This window comes from Acipenser ruthenus, chromosome 28 (genome assembly GCF_902713425.1).
Source record: "Acipenser ruthenus chromosome 28, fAciRut3.2 maternal haplotype, whole genome shotgun sequence".
Lineage (NCBI taxonomy): Eukaryota > Metazoa > Chordata > Actinopteri > Acipenseriformes > Acipenseridae > Acipenser > Acipenser ruthenus.
In genome coordinates this window covers 2,326,649-2,345,903 of record NC_081216.1, presented here as the reverse complement: position 1 = coordinate 2,345,903, position 19,255 = coordinate 2,326,649, and the positions used below count along the sequence as shown (strand labels likewise).

Sequence of the window (19,255 nt, the reverse complement as noted above, 5' to 3'; positions counted from 1 at the left end):
GTACAACTGACAGCTGCTTCAGAGGTATTTACAACTTCACAGCCAGAGTCAGAATAAACTACAATCCTATCCTTAGTGGGGGAAACCGAGTTTTATTGCCCCTCTGTCGTTATCCCTACCCCCACCTCCCACCCTCAGCTCAGAACTTCAATAGAAACCAACTCAAAGTTAAAATCACTTCAGAATTCTAAATCGCTGCATAACTAAAAATAAAAACAAAACTACTTTTAAAATAAGAAACTCAAAAACTTGATGCAGATCTCCAAATGTTTGCGTGTTTTATAAAACCATTAAACAGACTCCTCACCCTCCACTTGTCACTGCATCAGCTAATGGAAGTTTATTGGACTCCAAACTGTAACACGTCCTCTAAGACAATGCATTCCAATGGAACTACGGTTGCCATTGCAATTCACGTGTAAAGTTAATGTAATTCAGAAAGCAACGTGTAGTTTGAAAGCAGAAAAGTTTTTTGCAGGCAGTGTCTTTTTTCGAGTATTTTAATTACATTTGGATTAAAAGAAAGTTTTGTTTTACTGGATGGCATGATATTGCACAGTGGGTTTGTTTTTGTAGTTTTTTTTTTTTTTAAGTGGTTTAATTTCCTTAAGAATCTTTTGTATATTTGGTCGTATTTAACTTTGCTTTTGCTACAGTGCAAGAGTTGGCAAAATATATAAGCAAAGCTTGTTGCTGCCCCTCAATAATATCATTAATTATTATTATTGATTTCTTAGCAGACGCCCTTATCCAGGGCGATTTACAATTGTTACAAGATATCACATTATTTTTACATACAATCACCCATTTATACAGTTGGGTTTTTACTGGCACAATCTAGGTAAAGTACCTTGCTCAAGGGTACAGCAGCAGTGTCCCCCACCTGGGATTGAACCCACGACCCTCCGGTCCAGAGCCCTAACCACTACTCCACACTGCAAGAATCTTATTTGTTTGTAACCAACCTTAGAATAAAAAAACTAAATAAAAATACTTTCAAAATATATACACAGCAGAAAAGTTTCATTTTTTTTATTATTGTTTAGAACTTTTTTTTCATAACTTTATCCAATTGCCTTCACAACAATATGTGCTATATTTGTATTTTTTTTTTTTTAATCAAAATTCCAGCAAGACAAAATAAGAGGTTATTTAGCATTATTTAATTACTGAATACCTGTTAGCAGCTTTACCAAATTGACCTTTATTTGCAGAACAGGAATAATATGTTTGAACCCTGCCTGCATCCAGTTTTAGTCATTAGACCTTTGCAGTAATCTTTCACAGATGCTTTTTCTAGTATTGTGGTATTATATAATCTTATTGCTTAGCGCTGGGAGAAGTGTGATGCCATTCAATTGAATTATAAGCAAACTACACTCAAGGTTCCAGATCGGTTTCATAAAGGGTCAGGAAATCGAAACTCCTGTAGTGATAGCAATTAATTTTAACGCAGTTTGCAAGGAAATAATCTTAATTTGATAGGTATACAGTGTTTCTGTTCTCGTGTATTGATTTTTAACACATGTGAGCATTGAAGGAACATTTTATTTCATTAAACAGCAACACTCAAAACATTGAATACATAACTGCTCTGCTATTTTATTTTATCATACAGAGGCTTCTGAACTGGTTCCTAAAGACATATTGGGGAGAGTGTGTAAAATTAAAAATATGAAATAAACCCGAGTTTTAAATAGGGGAATATCTCCTCTCTGTCTCACTTGCACACACACAGAAACAGCTGCTGTTTTGATTTTTCTCTTTCGTATTCTAATCTTCTGGTTATCTTGTGTGGTGCAGGTTTGCTGATGTTAACTTACATTAACCCTAACCCTTAACTTACATTAACTGCAGGTGCCAACTGGCATCCTTTTTTTAATTTCATTTAAATAATTATTGTGCAGATCTTTAAAAGGTGCAATTTTTTTTCTGTAGCATCAATTTTCTAATTTAACTCTGAACTTTACAATGCATCATATCACAAGCATGTTCACCTTATATTTAGTTTTCTTTATTTTTCTTAATTTCTATATATATATATATATATATATATATATATATATATATATATATATATATATATATATATACACACACATTTAAATAGTATTCTTGTCATTATAAAATGTTTTGAGTAGTTTGATATATATATATATATATATATATATATAGCAATGTTGTTTATGGAATAGCCAGTGAAAAATGTGATGAAATAAAATATGTTGGAGAGACTGGAACAACTTTATATAAAATAATTCAGAACCACCTTTCATTAATTAGAAATAAAAAAATGAATGAACCAATAGTACATCACTTCACCAGTCAAGGACATGACATAAATGATGTAAAGTTTGTAGTATTAGAACAGCTATAATTAGACAATGCGACATATAGAAGAATAAAAGAAAGTAAATGGATAAATAGACTGAACACGATTATGCCAGCGGGACTCAACAGAAAAGAATGAACTAATTAACTTCAATAAATATATAACATTTAAAAGTTGTGCATGCTGATGCGCTGGGGAGGCCAAATCAAGACTGATCCTCAGAGCCAGCATTGCATGATATAATAAAAATATAAGTTTATATAAAGTAATGTTAATTAGAATTAATACAGATTCAAAAATAGAAGTAAAAATGATGTCACAGTATATAGACCACCATTACATCATGTAAGCGTAAATCATGGATTTTAATATAAACAATAACAAGTAGTTGTCATGCCGTCAAAAACCTATAAATACCTCCAATGCTTTGATTCAAACACAGGCTCCTTTGAGAAAGATATGTACAACATATTGAAATGTTGGGCAGCTGGCTCTTTGAGCTAATATATATAAAGATAATTTGCTAAATTACAATACAATTTTCATAAAACCTAGTGATCACAGGGTTATTTTTTTCAAGGAGAATTCGGATAAACTTTCTCTTCTTTCCTTTTTTTGATATCGTTTTCAGTGTTCGTTCTGTCCTCCTGTGTTTTCATTATATTCAGATTGTATTCGTGGTCTCGCAGTGTCATTCCAGCAAGTTAATTAACCTAACAAGTTAACCACGGACAGTGTAGTCTCGGCAAAACGAGACATTTATATTCCAGCAGTGCCGGTCCTGCTGTAGCTGCAGTGCAGGTAATTTCAGCTTTATACATTTTTAAACTTCCAAGACTTAATTAAATATTTAAATGTGTTTCTTAAATTGTGCACTTCAAGGCAGCATGCAGATAAACTTGTCATGGTTATGGAATCCATTCTCTGCATATTAATCTGTGTGTGTGCGTGGGTGTGGTTGCGTGCGTGCGTGTGTGTGCGTGTGTGTGTGTGTGTGTATTTATGTGTATGTGTGCAGGTTAAAAAACCCATTGTCCTATTTTGGTTCCCCTGAAAAAAAAAAAGCACAAAAATAAGTAATGTTTTAAGCATATTGCATTCATTATAGTATGTCGAAAAACATAAATCTAGATTCAAATTGAATAAAAAATAGCTGATCAAAAGCAAATACAGCTGTGGCCAAAGGTTTTAAAATTTTAGGATTAAGGCATAATACAAATAAAAATAAAACTATCTGAACATAATTTAGATCTTTTAATTCTATAGGGTGATGCAAAACTTTTGGCCATAGCTGTATATTTGTACACATTAATTATTACGCAAAAGGAAAGTACATGAACAGTAAACTCACTTTCTCCAATCAGCTCAGTTTCTCAATATAGAGACCAGCTCACAATTCAACCCCTTTCTGACAGCAGTTTGGAGGCAGATACTTCTATCCTTGTGTGGTGAGAACAGAGACTTCACTGTATTACTTGGGAAACAGAATATTTATAATTTTTAGAAATACAATATCTTAACAAAATAGGTCAAAGTAGTAATAAAACCTATTTTTAAAACCTATATTTTTGAAACCCTGTAAGTGCAGTATATATATATATATATATATATATATATATATATAGCACAAGTATAAAGTGTGCTAACAAGAAGTGCCTCAGTGAACCCCACTAATCTTCTGCCGTCCCATAAATACTCACCTAAGGAACAACAACAATTTTTATTTTAATTGGCTGTAAACGATCACAAGGTTAACATCTGGGAATCGGAGAGAGCGAGTTATGGGTTGTGTCTGACGGGAACATCATTTCTTTCTGTGAGTCCTTCCATCGCCAGAGCCTGCTCCATTCACTGCAGCTCTTCTTACCCACTAATGAGACCCGGGCTTCATCCCCCTGGTCCGCACAGTTTCTGCTCAAGATTTATTTAGTTTTTCCCTGTACGTGTTGCACCGTGGAAAACCAATATTAACAGAAATTTCAGGGCCGTGGCTTTTTTTTTTTTTTGAAGGATTTTATTTTTTTTCTCCCTCTCTATCTTTTATTAGTAATTTGATCTGAAGGTTATGTTGTTGAATTAGTAAGAGATATAACAGAAAAGTCTAATAAACTTCTGAGTTACTGCAGCAAATATCTTTCTGAAGCCTGACGCTTGGGTGTCTGTTTAAATACGTGTAGGTTATGAAGTTGTTTTCCAGTTGGGGTGTCCGAGCAAAATAAATTCTCTCAAGTAATTTTTTTTAAAGTACTTTGGTAATGTGGTATAAAAAACATCAAACAGCACTAAATTGTAACTTCAGCAAACAATGCTGTTGTAATTGTAATTGTGATTAGGTTGTTCTGATGGGTTCTTTTCAACTTATAAAACAAACATTATAAAGCCATTGGGGTGTGTAAACTTTTGACTACAACTGTGTGTGTGTGTTTGTCTGTCTATAAATCCAAAAGATTAATACCCATCCTGTTGCTGCATACCATAGCAAAAAGCACAGCAAATTGCAAGTTTTGGTAAATCACAGAGCAGTATGGTGAAGCATAAGAGGCTGACAGGGCTTGAAATAAAAATCTATTTTTTTAACAGCTTTTTTTATTTGTTATAATTGCCCGTTTTTGGCTGGCGTCGTGGAATGCATTTTATTTTATTTTTTTTTACGTAATGCTCAACGCTGGAGAATTACAGCAGCACATTATTTAAATTAATCCTTTCGGAAGACTTTTCCACAAAAATTCCTTCTGTTCTGTGCTGTTCTACTGCAGTGCATAGCAGAAAAGGGGAAATGATCCAGTCGCAATTCTTCGCTTTTTTTTTTTAACATTTAATTTTATTTCCAGCAATTAGATGGAGAGTCACATTTTTTACGAAGGAAAAATTACTCTATTATACACGCCATGTCTGAGCAGCGTCTGGTGTCATCTCTGAATGGGGGCTTTATTAACTGCTGTGAGGTTTCAAATATGTAACGTGGAAATGGAACATAATAAACTAGACCGGGCCCAAATTCCTAGCTGTTCCTAACTTGAAATGCTGCATCTATTTTATTTTTTTCTGTAACTAATTCTTGTCATCCCTTTCAAATAATTGTTTTAACACTCCGGGAAACATGATTAATTATCTTTTAAATAATAAAGTGTTACTGTGTGTTTAATATTTAATTTCAGGGAGAGAAATGTTTTCTTCAGGGTCCTTTGGCTTGGAATTGAAATCCACGAGTTTTGAAAAGGTATTAGCGTATTAAAATATGGAAAAAACGTTTTTTTTAATGATTAAGTCTGAGCAAAAGGTTGAATCCTAAAGAGTTTTTTCTTTAATTCAGCATTGGTTTGGTTGTTAGAATACTGTGCATTTTATGTTGTTTTTTTTTGTAAGAAGATATTTGTTCATAATAACAGTTAAGACCACTGGTTTTGCACCAGCGTCCAGCAAATTCAAAGAGAGAAACATTGGAATATTTTTGGGACATTACACTGGAGAAGAACTCTTAATAAATCTTATGGCTTTATAAACGTATGGAATCATACCATTCAACCATCTTTAAATTTGCAAAGCAACATAAGATGAAACTTACAAGAAAGTCAAGCAGGTGAACATTTTGGCCAGTGCCTTCATTCTTTGTGTTGCACAGGCAGAGTTGATCTCACACACTCTCTCTCTCACTCTCTCACACTCACACTCTCACTCTCTCACACTCACACTCTCACTCTCTCTCTCTCTCTCACCCTCTCTCTCACCCTCTCATGCAGCCTGGCACATCTGTCTTTGTTATCGTTTCCCTTCTGGGTACAACACAGCCTTTGATAAGGCTAACAAAGTAAGGCAGAAATTACTCAACCCCTATCGCCCTGCGTAACTGCATAGCTGATAAGGACCCATTGTGTGAAAGTAGCCGTTTTGATGTCGGGCTAATAAAACACAGCACTTGACTTGAAGGATTTCAGTTAAAAGAAAAAAAAAGAAGACTGAAGGGCTGTTGGTCTGTAAAGAACAACAGTCTGAAATATCAAAATTCTCTTATTCTTCGTGTTGGTTTGATTCACTTTGTATATCATTGTCGTTACAGTCCTGGCATCTGCATGGCTTTCTTTGAGTGTAAACCTCCACTGTTGTCTCAGTACATATTTGTACTTGATTTGAATTATGAATGAAGAACCTAGATTTCTTTCACAATATCATAAGTTAAAGGGATCATTTTCCTTCTGTCTATTCTTAGGTATATTGTTCAGGCGTAATTATACATGACAAAAGTTTATTGTACCGATTTCCAGCATCTGTTTGCTTAAGGGGGAGTGGGTTTATTATTAAACATTATTAAAGCATGCAGGTTTTTTTTTGGGGGGGGGGCACTTTTGCTTTTTAAATACTGTATGAAATTATTGTTTTCGGGGGGGGGGGTCGTGGATCATTTTTTTATTAATTAAAAACGAAAATCAGAAGCCCTAATTATAAGTAAGGTTTTGGCCAGCACCCCCCCACCCCGGCTCTCTGACTAGTTTATTTAGCTCATAAAAGGATTTGTGGTTCTGTGTCACTTATGCGCTGCAGCCTCACAATCCCTTACCTCTGTTATACTATTAGAGGATTATTGTATTTGCAGTAAAACACGGGAATGGCTGCAGTAAATCTGCGCCGGGGAGATTTAGGGAGCTGTAGTCACTGTTCTGCGTTCTCCGGAGGGAGCCCTTTTCCTCCCTGGCTCAATGATGCACCGTAAATAATTCCATTCCAGCACCAGATCAAAAAGGGGACCCCCCAAACCTCCCTACCTCTCACAACACAGCAGCAGCACTAGCTCTGTCCCAGCGCTGCACAGCGCCACTGTCTGGCTTTATAATGTTTGTTTTATGTCCAAAAGAATATATTTTGTTTGATTACAATTATGCGCTTTAATTACAAGTGTAATTACAATTGTACTAAAAAGGTAACAATAAATAATGACACACATTAACATTTTTTACTTGAATATTTTTTTTTTAATAACGCAAGCCATAACCCCGTTTACATCAGCAGACCCCTGTATATTTTTTATCTGTGTGTGCTTAGATAAAGCATGTTCGTTTTTTTCGACAAACGTATTTCATTTTTTTTTTATTTATGTAGTTATTTAGAATAAAGATTCTAAGATAAGACAATATTAACCCAGCAGCTACAAGCCACAGAAACCTATAAACCATTTAACGCATAACCTTGTGTAAGATTTGATCTTGCTTAACTATTTTGTACCGTTGATTTAACAGATATCTGTATATCCACGGCAAAGCTGCATGAAAAGACTGTGCACTATGTACAGTACAGTAACATGCACTGAGAAACTGCATCGAGGGGAGCAGACAGAAAAACATGTTCTTCGTTTTTTTCTGGTGCTTTTAGAAGGGCCGTTTCAAAATGTTGTAAGATGCTAAGAGAGTTGGGTTGGAATCCAGTCTGTGTTCGTTGAAGCAGCAGCTGGTACCTGTTGGCCAGCCACCTCGACAGGGAATCTGCTTCCAGACTGGCATTGATGCATGCCCCTGCTTTTGAATGGCCGTATAACTATCAAAATATTAGATGAATTCTTCACCTTCCCCACAATCCATCACTCTCCACTTCTATCTGTCTTGCAAGCTCCAGCGAGACATTTATTACACATTGCTACTTTCCTTACATTCTTTTTTTTTTTCTTGGCCAAGATTTTGATCACTTATTATCCAAACTATGAATTTGTCTTCATCACGGACTGAAAGCTGTTCTGACCTAGAATTTCGGTTAAAAAAAATAAGAAAAAAAGACGTTCACAGGTTTTTTTGTTTTTAATTTAGTTGGGAACCTTGTGTTGCCCGAAATCTATTCAAGAGCCAGGGTCGTTGCAGCACGTGTCAGTTTTTACAGTGTTATCACTGAAATGCAAGGCGTCTTACAGCTTTTTTTTTTTGGCAGGCGGATTACCAAGGCCTTGCCAAAGAAAACGGTGAGACGGCAAACCAAGCAGAACATCTAGAAAGAAAAGGGAGGGGTAGCTTTGATTCAGTTCTGTGTCATTAAGCACACACGCAGGCGTAACTTACACGGGAGACGCGGGCGACATGTCCCCCTCACTTTTTCAACGACAAGGCCCCCCTCACATTACAGCAATACTACAACTTATTTCTCAATAGTTTATTCATGTAATCACGTGTCAGTATAGTCTCCACCAGGACCCAGCGGAAACAGCACTCATCCGTTATATATCAATGATAGGAGGCTGTGTGGTTCAGTTAAAGAAAAGGGCTTGTAACCAGGAGGTCAAATCCCGGCTCACTCACTGTGTGGGACCCTGAGCAAGTCACTTAACCTCCTTGAGCTCCGTCTTTCGGGTGAGACGTTGTTGCAAGTGACTCTGCAGCTGATGCATAGTTCACACACTCTCGTCTTTGTAAGTCGCCTTGGATAAAGGCATCTGCTAATAAACAAATAATAATAATGATCTTGTGATGTTGTTGTTGTTTTTATTTTTAACTGGAAAATCATTACAAAAATTAATAAATAAACAAAAGAGAGAGAGCAACCGGCAAATCCGAGCAGCTTGTGAATGCTCTACTGGCCCAGCGAATTAACATAGACACCCTCAGCAGTTACAACACCTCTCCCTTGATGTTGCCAAGCTCACACTGTGTTGTTGTTCCATGTATAATTTGTTCATTATATCGCTAATTGATATTCGATTTGGATTTAATGGGTATCCTTGCACCGTGATCCGGAACACATCTTAAATATAAAGAATGTTGATTGCAATTCATAGCCTGCAACAGCATCAGATAATTAAAAAAAAAATAAACAAAAAGAAAGTCTCAATTTAGTGTGGGTTGTGTGCAGTTGGTTGTTGGCAGGGAAGTTCAGTTTACATAGATCTGAGTTTTTATTATGAACTGGCAGGGGTAGAGGCAGGGTCTGAGGCCTGCCTGCCTGCCGGTTTCACTCCCTCCCTGCCTGCCTCCCTCTCTCCCCCTCCGTCCCTGTCTGCCTCCCTCCCTCCCTCCCTCACTGCCTGCCTCTCTCCCTCCCTCCCTCCCTCACTGCCTGCCTCTCTTCCTCCCTCCCTCCCTGCCTGCCTGCCTGCCTCCCTCTCTCCCTGCCTGCCTGTGGATTCCCAGAGGAGCCTTCTGTTTCACCTCGCCTCGCGGGTTCAACCAGGGGTCACGCCTGCCCCGACACTTCCTCTCAACAAAGCTTTGACCCATGACAGGAACACTGGCCCGCATGCTGGTAAACACTGCACAGGCTTGAAAGTATAGCTTTGTATTGCACAGTACACTATACTACAGTACAGTACACTACAGTGGAGTCTATTACGAGACAGACAGCGAGAGAGCTGGTTCTAATGAATTGCCTCCAAATTTAATGGGACAGACAGAGATCCATCCTAATAGTGAGCTGGTCCTCTTTACATGGAGCTCCGACTCATTCCAGAGTGGAAATAAGACTCCCATTTCACAGCAGTTTGATCCATTCCTGGTTTTATTCAGGAGTTTAATAAGACATTCCTGAGAATGTTATCTATACACACTGTGGCTAATCAAGTTTGTAGTAAAAACTGGAATGAGTAAAACTGCTATGCAGTAAGAGTATTTCCATCCCTGCTTTCATTTCCAAATTAATTTCAATTTCGACTCTAGTCGGCCCCAGTCTGGTTTGCAGGCTGGCAGAATTCTATCTCTCCAACTCACGCTGGTGGTAGAAGTTGCCTTCAGGGAGGCCGCTGCAAAGGAGATGTTTTGTTCCTCTCTCGTCCTGTAGAACATAAAAAAAATCTATTTTAATTTAATCTGGCATCAGAAAATTATTTAAATTCAGTATCCCCCCATTAAGGGAGAGGACAGCTGCTTGTCTTTAATTTTAAAAACCTAGAGGAGTGAAGTAAAACAAAAAATAATAAGTAGGGAGAAAGAAAGAAAGAAAGAAAGAAAGAAAGAAAGAAAGAAAGAAAGTTGCAATTAACGGGAGCTTAAACATTGTTTAAGAGTCAGGATTATTGTGATCATTTTAACCGATTAATCAATAATTTGAAAGTGCCTTCCTCGTCCAGTCCTCCTGGAGGTGTACCCCTGATATACCTTGCTGCAATAAACAAAGCCCTCGTTAAAAACCTTCCTTTCATTGATCAGAAGCATTTAAAACATCTTAATGCCGTTCCCTCGCAGACCGCTCCGTCCGGTGGCCTCATCAGTAAAAACAACAGATCACATTAAAAAGAGGTTAAAGCATAATATAAATTGACTTCTCATTGATTTTCAATTTTGATAAAAGTGCACAGCGTACCACGAGGGCCCGCCTAAATCAATTGAGCCACGCAGGCAGGAGTCATAGTGTTTCTGTAGCCATGGCCAGACTGCCTAATCTCACTTCACTTTCTCCACGACGCCAGCCAGGTCTGAGATACAAGCAATGTGATACTGAGCGTCCCTGACTGGAGGGTGCATTGAGGAGGGTCCCAGGCAGTGTGGCGTCCTGGGACAGTAGCATGTGTTTGGTATATTAAGCTGTTGTGGTGATTGGTAAAGTTGACACAAAACAGCTTTTTTTTTTTTTTTTGTATTTAATCATTAACATTGACGTGCTGGTCAGACCAGTGGATGGCTGTGTATTGTAATCTGCTCGTATAGTAAATGTCTCGAAATATTCCAATGCACTGATCTAAAGAAATACACGAGTAGGTCTAAATAAACTTTTGTCAACTTAAAATTTTTATTATTATTATTATTATTATTATTATTATTATTATTATTATTATTATTATTATTATTAAAAACGCAGTCCTCAATTATTTACATAATTACAAGCAGGTTTTGGAGAATTTAACCCAAATAAACTTGACGATCAACAATGTTTGATGCTTTAGAAAGCTAAACTACGGTGAGCAGGCAGCAAAGAATATTCTATTAACATGTTTGAAGTGGGATTAGTGCACATGCTTGGTCATTCTTCAAAACTTGCATTAGAAAAAAAAAAGAACTGTACTGTGCCATCATGCCTTGTCATCCAAATCCGCTAACTAGCACTCTGTGGTTGCTTTAGCCCTGAGATAACACGCCTCAAACAGGAGAAATAAATTTAAAAGAAAAAAAAAAAAAAAAAGCTCTTTCCCCTGGTCATAGTTTTCATTTAATTCGCTCTCAGCTGAGCTTCTGATTGACTTTAAGGCCAATTAAAGAGAAATTTAATGGGAGAATATATGAACTCCCAGAGGTCGTCTTGAAATAAATCTGATTTTTATAGCAGGACCAGCGAGGAAACTCATAACATCACGCTGAGAATATAATAACAACAGAGTGAAATGGAGGAATCTAATTCACAACCGCCTTGATGTTTTAGACTAACGCAGTCTATTGATATATAATGCATGCATTGTATACAGTGTGCACATATAATAATAAGTATACAGTGGATACTGCAGTATATGCAGTACGCATTCACTACATGTATACTGGTGTATATCTTTCAGAATATAATTGTTATGTGATTCATTTTCTTGGTTTTCTTCTCATTTGAATTACTTTTGCATTCATCAGAGTACCGGATGACGGTGGTCTCCAAAAAGCAATAATATCACGGCAACAGACACATCGCATCTTACGGTTTTTGCTTTGTCTTGATGTCTTAACGCAGTAGTGTGTTCTTTGCGATAGCGATAGGCTGGATAGTACCTGCATGAATGCATGTCGCATTTTGATTCTAAAAAAGGAATCCAAGAAACAACGAAGAGACTCCGTTGTGAAAGACAAATGCATTGTCGCAGCAAGATCAGGATTCTTTTATTTTATTTTTTGCTAAAGAAGACGAAGAATATCTGATAATTAGTGGCATCCTAAAAATAACGACTATAGCCAGGATGCAGCACGGTGTGGGGGGGTGGGGGGTTCACCATGCCCTGTTAATTGGTGGTATTCAAATCCCTGGGCGAGGAGACTGTATGACCCTGTTACGTGCACAGCACCCCCCTAGAGAGACTCCGAGCAGGCCACTGCCTGTCAGGGAGTATCGACGATATTGAGCTGGGCCAAGCCTGACCATTATTAATCCTCCACACCCCCCCACACCCCCACCCCCTGTGACATGACAGCAATGGATGTCTGAACAAGCTATTGAAAACACATGGGTTCGGGCGCTGAGGGTTCATCGGCAGGTTAGACAATATCATTACCATTATACTGGAGAGAGAGAAAGAGAGAGAGAGACTGGAGCTATACACACTGCTGCCTTCAGCTACAGCCCAGCAATCACACAGCCAGCCAGCCGTCCCTAACAGATAGCATGCCGTTGCAATAAAGCTATCGCCCTTATTGGCACATTACGGCGTGGAAAGTAATTTCCCGAAAGGAGGCATATAGTATCCAAAACTAGTTATTATCGCAAGAGTTCGCTCGAGGGGGAGTTATTTTGACATGCATATGCTAGATGTCAGTATGTGGCTGTGAAAGACAGATGGCTGTTGTCAGTTACGTAGATCAGTTCTGGAGGGCTTGCCTTTTTATTTGGTGAAATCTCTAGCCTCTACTTCTATCTAATCTGTGCGCAATGACTTTGTCCAAAGCTCGAGACTATCTGTGTTAAATGAAGCTCGTCACATTCTGTAGACTCCTAGTGCACAGCAGTTTCCCCCATTCCAGGTTTTACTACGATCTTGATTAGCCCCAGTGTGTATCGGTAACAAACTCAGGTGTTAAACTCATAGTAAAACCAGGAATGGATCACACTGCTATGCAATGGGAGCCATATTTCCATCCCTGTACTGTACCATGTCATATACATTTATACAACAACCGTCTGCTTTGCAAAGAATAGGGCACACGTGCACTCACACATGCCCCTCCCGACATCCTAATTTGAAAATGCTTGTATTTTGTAAGGGGTTCCGTTCTGCACCATTAAAAGCTATCAGCCCGCACATAGTTTTTACTATGCCATGAAGGCAGAGGCGGCAGGGAGAGACGGGGAGAGACGGGGAGAGCAAGAGAGTAATAGAGCTCCCTGATTGATGGAGTGGCTGCAGCCCGCTCTCCCTCTCCTTCCCCTTGCTCTGCTCTGGCTGCTGTCCCTCCACTGCGAGGCTGGCCGTCAGCTGCCTGCCCTGCCTGTCTTGTTAGGGGTCTTTGGCTCAGACACCGGCCATTCATCACCCCAGCCACGGCCTTTGATTACAGCGAAGGCACTCGGCTTGACGGATAGGGCCGATCAATACCGGGCTCCCCTCTCCCTCCTGCCTTCCTCGAATAAAAGGATATAGGCACACAACTGTCCCTCCACACCTGTGAACAGCGACAGGAACAGCATGAAACATTAACGCTGTCATGCCCCGCGTGTAGGAAGTCATGCTTTTTCAGGAGACGCAGTTAGAAAACAACGAGGGAGGCGTTGAATTTTCAGTGCGCCATTTGGTTTGCAGAAATGGCTAAAAGTATGGGTACAGAGAGACAGGGAGTTATGACTCAGTCTCACATTGCAGAGCAGATTAAGTCATTTTACTGTCTTAAGTTACAAGCTTAATTAGTTCATTAGCCTCTGGCTCCTCTAGGACGTGTCTAATTAAACTCAGGTGCAACTAATGAAGTCTGCAGTAAAGCCTGATACAGTAATCTCATTTCTGTTTCTCTTTGCCGTTGTTCTGTTTTTTGCAGAGATTTGCACTGATTGTGTGCTGTAAACCGCAATCAATCAATCTTTATTTCTTCCTTTCGTGATAAATAGCCTCAAAGTGCTTTGCAGATAAAAACAACAACAAAAAAAGAATAGTATACAAAACAATTTTGAGAAATGTTAAAAGACCAGGTGATAAAACACCCCTTTTTAAATTACATACATTTTAAGTGATCTTATTTATTTATTTATTTATTTATTTATTGTTATGTATTTTATTTTAAAGAGCATTGTTTCATTGTGTTTGGAGCTAACAAAGGCACCGTGTCCAGTGAGCAAGTAGGCTGGCCCTGCATAGTTTTTATTTTTTATTATTAATTTTATTTGTTTTTAACCAACCCTCTTTTTTTGGGGTGGGGGGGGGGGGGATAAATTAATAGGGAAGGAAATAAGACTCAAGTATTGCACAGCAGTTTCACCCATTCCAGGTTTTAGATTACGAGCTTGAATAGCTCCAGTGTGTATAGGTAACAAGCTGAGTTGTGTGTCTTGCTCATAACAAAACCAGGAGTGGCTCACACTGCTATGCAAAGGGAGTCTTATTTCCATCTGCTATTATTGCAGTGTGTCTCTGCCGCTGTAAATAATTGCGTGATCACGTGTGAAAAAAAAAAAGATACAAGGGGTAGGGGTGGGGTGTAGAAGAATTAAAGAACAGAATAACTATACATTATTAATAGACCAACTTAAAATTGACTATGAAATGAAAACCGGTCGTAAAAAGGCAGGGCTGTAAATGCTATTTGCATTATAAATATTGTGGCCTCTTGTTCATTATTAAACAGTTAAACTTTGCAGAGATTATCATCCTGTACATATCGACGGCTTCATAAAAAAGGAAATTGTAGGTGGAGGAGAAAGTCGGAGATGGACTTTGTGAAACTCGGATGAAGGTTTTTTCGACCTGCTGAAATGAGCAAGTTAGTGATGGGAGTTATGCCGATGCACCCTGGCCTGTTGTTTGCAAAGGGGACAGTTGTTGTATAAATGTACGTGACATGGTATAGTACAGGGATGGCAAATCTAAGTGTTATTAACCTTGGATCCTGATTCTCCTTGGATAGAGAGCTGTTTTTGAATTCTCTCTCTCTCTCTCTCTCTCTCTCTCTCTCTCTCTCTCTCTCTATATATATATATATATATATATATATATATATATATATGTGTATATATATAAACCATTAATAAGTTGAAGTAGTAACCATTAAATGCACTAAAACATTAAACTAAGAGTCAGTTTATTTATATTCAATAATATATTTTAGTGGATGTATCTGTTACTGCTTTTATATATATATATATATATATATATATATATATATATATATATATATATATATATATATACACATACACACACTAATGTAGGCATTAGCTATAACATTTGTCTACTTAAGTGAGGTGTTCATGAAGCTTTAGTGAGTCAGTTGTTATATGTATATAATGAAGAAAAAAAGCAATGGATAACCTGAAAAGTCACTATTTTAATAATTAGCTATATATATATATATATATATATATATGTCTACTGCAGGGTTGAGCTTGTGTGTGTGTGTGTGTGTGTGTGTGTGTGTGTGTGTACAGTAAACAAACAACAAACACATGGTGTTTCCTGTATTGTGCTTCCAGCCCGCCTATTGACCTAATTAGGATCTGTAGTAGATTTAACCCTTTCATTTCAGAGATTAGGAACCTAAACTAATCTGCACCCCTGTGTTGTAAAGTGTGTGTGTGTGTGTGAGTGAACCAGCCCCCACCCCCCCCGTCTCTGAAGTTTATCTCTATTGCAGCAGACCCCTGTGTGGAGCTACAAGCCTCCCCTGCCTGGCTACCTGTTGGCTTTGCTTTCATCTCCTCGTAGTGATAACCCCTACCTTGTTAACCTGACCCCTCTTTAATAAGTCTCTTTAGCAGTGTTCTCCTGCAGCAGGGCTGGGCGGGGAGAAACGAGGACAAAAGGCACGGGCCTGGAAGGTGTTGGTTTGTTTATCGAGGGCTGTAAGAAGATACCTGAAAGCTGCGCTGGGCTCAGGGCTTAGGCAAGGCTGTGTAGTGTAGGTGACCGACCATTATCCAAGACCAACCATTATCCAAGACCAACCATTATCCAAGACCAACCATTATCCAAGACCGACCATTATCCAAGATTCTTTAACGACACACGGTGTGTTTTGATTAGTAAGTGCGGTAAGGACTAAAGGCAACGTTTCAGCTAATGTCTTTAGCAATATAGATATATAATAAGATACAGCGTTTCTGCTTCCACCTTCTTCAGATAGCACAGTAGAAGCAGCTAGGTAGGCTGATGTTACTTTTCTTTTTCATGGAGTATTTGTGAATTCTCTCTCTTTCTCTCTCTCTCTCTCTCCCTCTCTCTCTCTCTCTCTCTCTCTCTATATATATATATATTTTTTTATTTTTATTTTTATTTTATTATTATTTATTTCTTAGCAGACGCCCTTATCCAGGGTGACGTACAATTGTTACAAGATATCACATTATTTTTACATACAATTACATTATTTTTTACACATTTTTTTTACATCCAATTCCCCATTTATACAGTTGGGTTTTTACTGGAGCAATCTAGGTAAAGTACCTTACTCAAGGGTACAGCAGCAGTGTCCCACACCTGGGATTGAACCCACGACCCTCCGGTCAAGAGTCCAGAGCCCTAACCACTACTCCACACTGCTGCCCGCGATTTTTTATATATATAGAAAATCAAAAATCATTATGAAGTTGAAGTAGTAACAATTAAATCCACAAAAAAATTTAAATAAAAGTACATTTATTTATATTTTATAATATATTTATAAACTTCAGTAATGTATTCATAAAGCATTAGTGAGTCAGTTAATACATTAGGTATGGGGGGGGAGGGGGGCTCATGTATAAAATAGAAAACATTTGGATCAGCCTTGTGGAATGCTGCGCTGGGCTGGGCTGGGCTGGGCTCATTATTAGCCTCTTCAGTGAGAAGTTGAAAAGTTGAGTCTTCTGCTGGGGGGGGGGGGGGGGGCTGTCACGTGAGGGGAATTGAGTGACGGGGCAGATAGATTACAGGGACGGGACGTGACGTGACGGGGTGTGGTGTCACTCTAGAGGGGGAGGGGGGTGGCTAGGAGAAGGGGGGGGAAGGTTTATCTTGCAGATATATGATATCTGGACCTGCAGTGCTACCGTGTGGAGAAAACACAGAATACAGTAATGATACAGTACAGTCAAGAGATTCAGACTGGGGTTTTTAATGTAGTTTAATTTCTGGTGTGTGTCAGTGTGTGTGTGTCTGTGTGTCTGTGTGTGTGTGTGTGTGTGTCTGTGTGTGTGTGTGTGTCTGTATGTGTGTGTGTGTGTGTGTCTGTGTGAGTGTGTCTGTGCGTGTGTGTGTGTGTGTGTCTGTGTGTGTGTGAATTTGTAGCATTGTGAAGTTCAATATAGTTTTCTTTCTTTTTTTAAATGCAGTTTTTAGAAAGTAAATAAATAATGAAACTTGGCGGGGCGGGTTTCGGTGAGCCTTTATGGTTTATTTATTATTCCTTTGGAAAAGATTTACTGCACTAAAACCACGTTAAAGAATACCAAGTGCAGTAAAGTGTAGTAAAATTACAGTGAATGCATGGTAAAAACACTGTGCTGTGGTAAAACATGGTTAATAGCGATGAAAGATCCCCTAATGCTTCACAAGCAGTATATAATGTCTATAATTTATCGTATATTAAATATTTTTAAAATTAATGGAATTTAATGCAATATCTGGATTATGAGAGAATGAGTACACTTTTTTGTGTTTGTGCTTGTGCATTGTATATATTAGTCAACATAAAAACATACAGACAGCACCATAAAGTAGCGTATTAGTACTGTGTGTGTTAGTGCTTGAAAAATCACATGCTGTTATATGAAGTGTATACAGTATGTTGTAATGCTCACCGTGGCCAGCAGGGGGTACTGTAATGTCTTGGGGCTTGGGTTTAATTTAGATTGACTGAGTGCTGCCAAAGAAGTCAGTTATCACTGTCCTGTTAATGTGAGTGTTAAAGTTGATGCAAATCCCACACTGGTCATTTCAGTGATACAGTTGCCTGACTCTCCCCCTCCCTATCTTGCGTTTCGCATGCTTGCACAGAGCAGACCCTTAATAAGACCAGTCTGCAGGGTCCCTGGGGAATGCATTCATATTTTAATGACTGTAATGCAAACCTGAAGTCAATAAAGAGCCATTCTGTTCTGCTGCATCATAGACCTGCTTTGCTACTGAAATTTTCACTGTTAAACAGTGCTAATCAGAAATGTGTACAGTATGGAGAACATTCCTAAAAGCATGCTTTCATGGCTTGAAACTCACTCCTCTCACTGAAGTCTATTACTATTATTATTGAAATGATCAGGAGCCAGGACTTTGAGCAGGGTTAGAAACTCACAGTAGCCCTGCTGCACCCAGTCCTGGGGTTCAGAACTCCACTCAGTGAAGTCTGTTATTATTCATATTAAAATGACCAGGAGCCAGGACTGAGCAGGGTTAGAAACTCACACTAGCCCTGCTGCTGCTGCACCCAGTCCTGGGTTATCAGAACTTCCCTCAATGAAGTATTTTATTGAAATGTCCAGGAGGCAGGAGTTTGCAGTTAAATGAATTGTTCCTCCCTTCTAACTGCATGAAACTCCTTACAAACTCCTGTTTGTAAAACAGGCTCAGATGGTGTGTTTTTTTTTAAACACACAAATAAGCCAAACATGAAAGACATCGATAGTTTATTGAAACATACTAAAAGGTGTGGACAATCAACAGCAACAACTACACCAAAACATAGTGAAGCACGGGGAGTAAAGTAAAACATTAAAAAAAAATGTGTATTAAAGTTACCACCATAAACTATGTAACTGTTTCCCATAGTTAAACTTTTACAAGGGATGTCGTTGCCATAAATCTTTTAAAAACCCTGCTTGTAAAAACAGCTCCCCTTCCGTACCACGCTGTCTCAGTAGCATCAGTTCAGCGCTTTCATTCCCAATGTGCAGCTCGTCAGCGGGTGAGGGCCTGTGTGCAGGAATCGAAATATTTGGATAAGGGGCTGTAAAGAGAGGATAATATTTACAGATTAATATCCTATAATCCACGCTTCAAAAGGCTGTCCCTTTAGTGCAATCCCTCGCCACGCTCAGACGTGTCGTTTGATGTGCCCGTCACTTTGTTTACGATAATTAAGACGCCCAATGAATCACTTCTTCGAGCCCCTCTTATCTGGGGAAAAAAATGTGAATGCAGCAAGTTCGGTG

The 19,255-nt window shown here is 38.6% G+C and overlaps 1 protein-coding gene and 1 long non-coding RNA gene across 4 annotated transcripts in view; one reads left to right on the top strand and one right to left on the bottom strand.

Annotated features, from left to right (window-relative positions):
- skap1 (src kinase associated phosphoprotein 1) overlaps positions 1–19,255 on the top strand; it is a 147,451-nt gene that overhangs the window by 73,365 nt on the left and 54,831 nt on the right. The window lies entirely within an intron of this gene.
- LOC131702001 (uncharacterized) lies at positions 3,680–4,179 on the bottom strand. Its single transcript, XR_009309232.1, has 2 exons — positions 4,033–4,179; positions 3,680–3,806 (listed from the first exon to the last, which is right to left on the bottom strand). It is a non-coding gene; the product is annotated as an uncharacterized LOC131702001 (long non-coding RNA).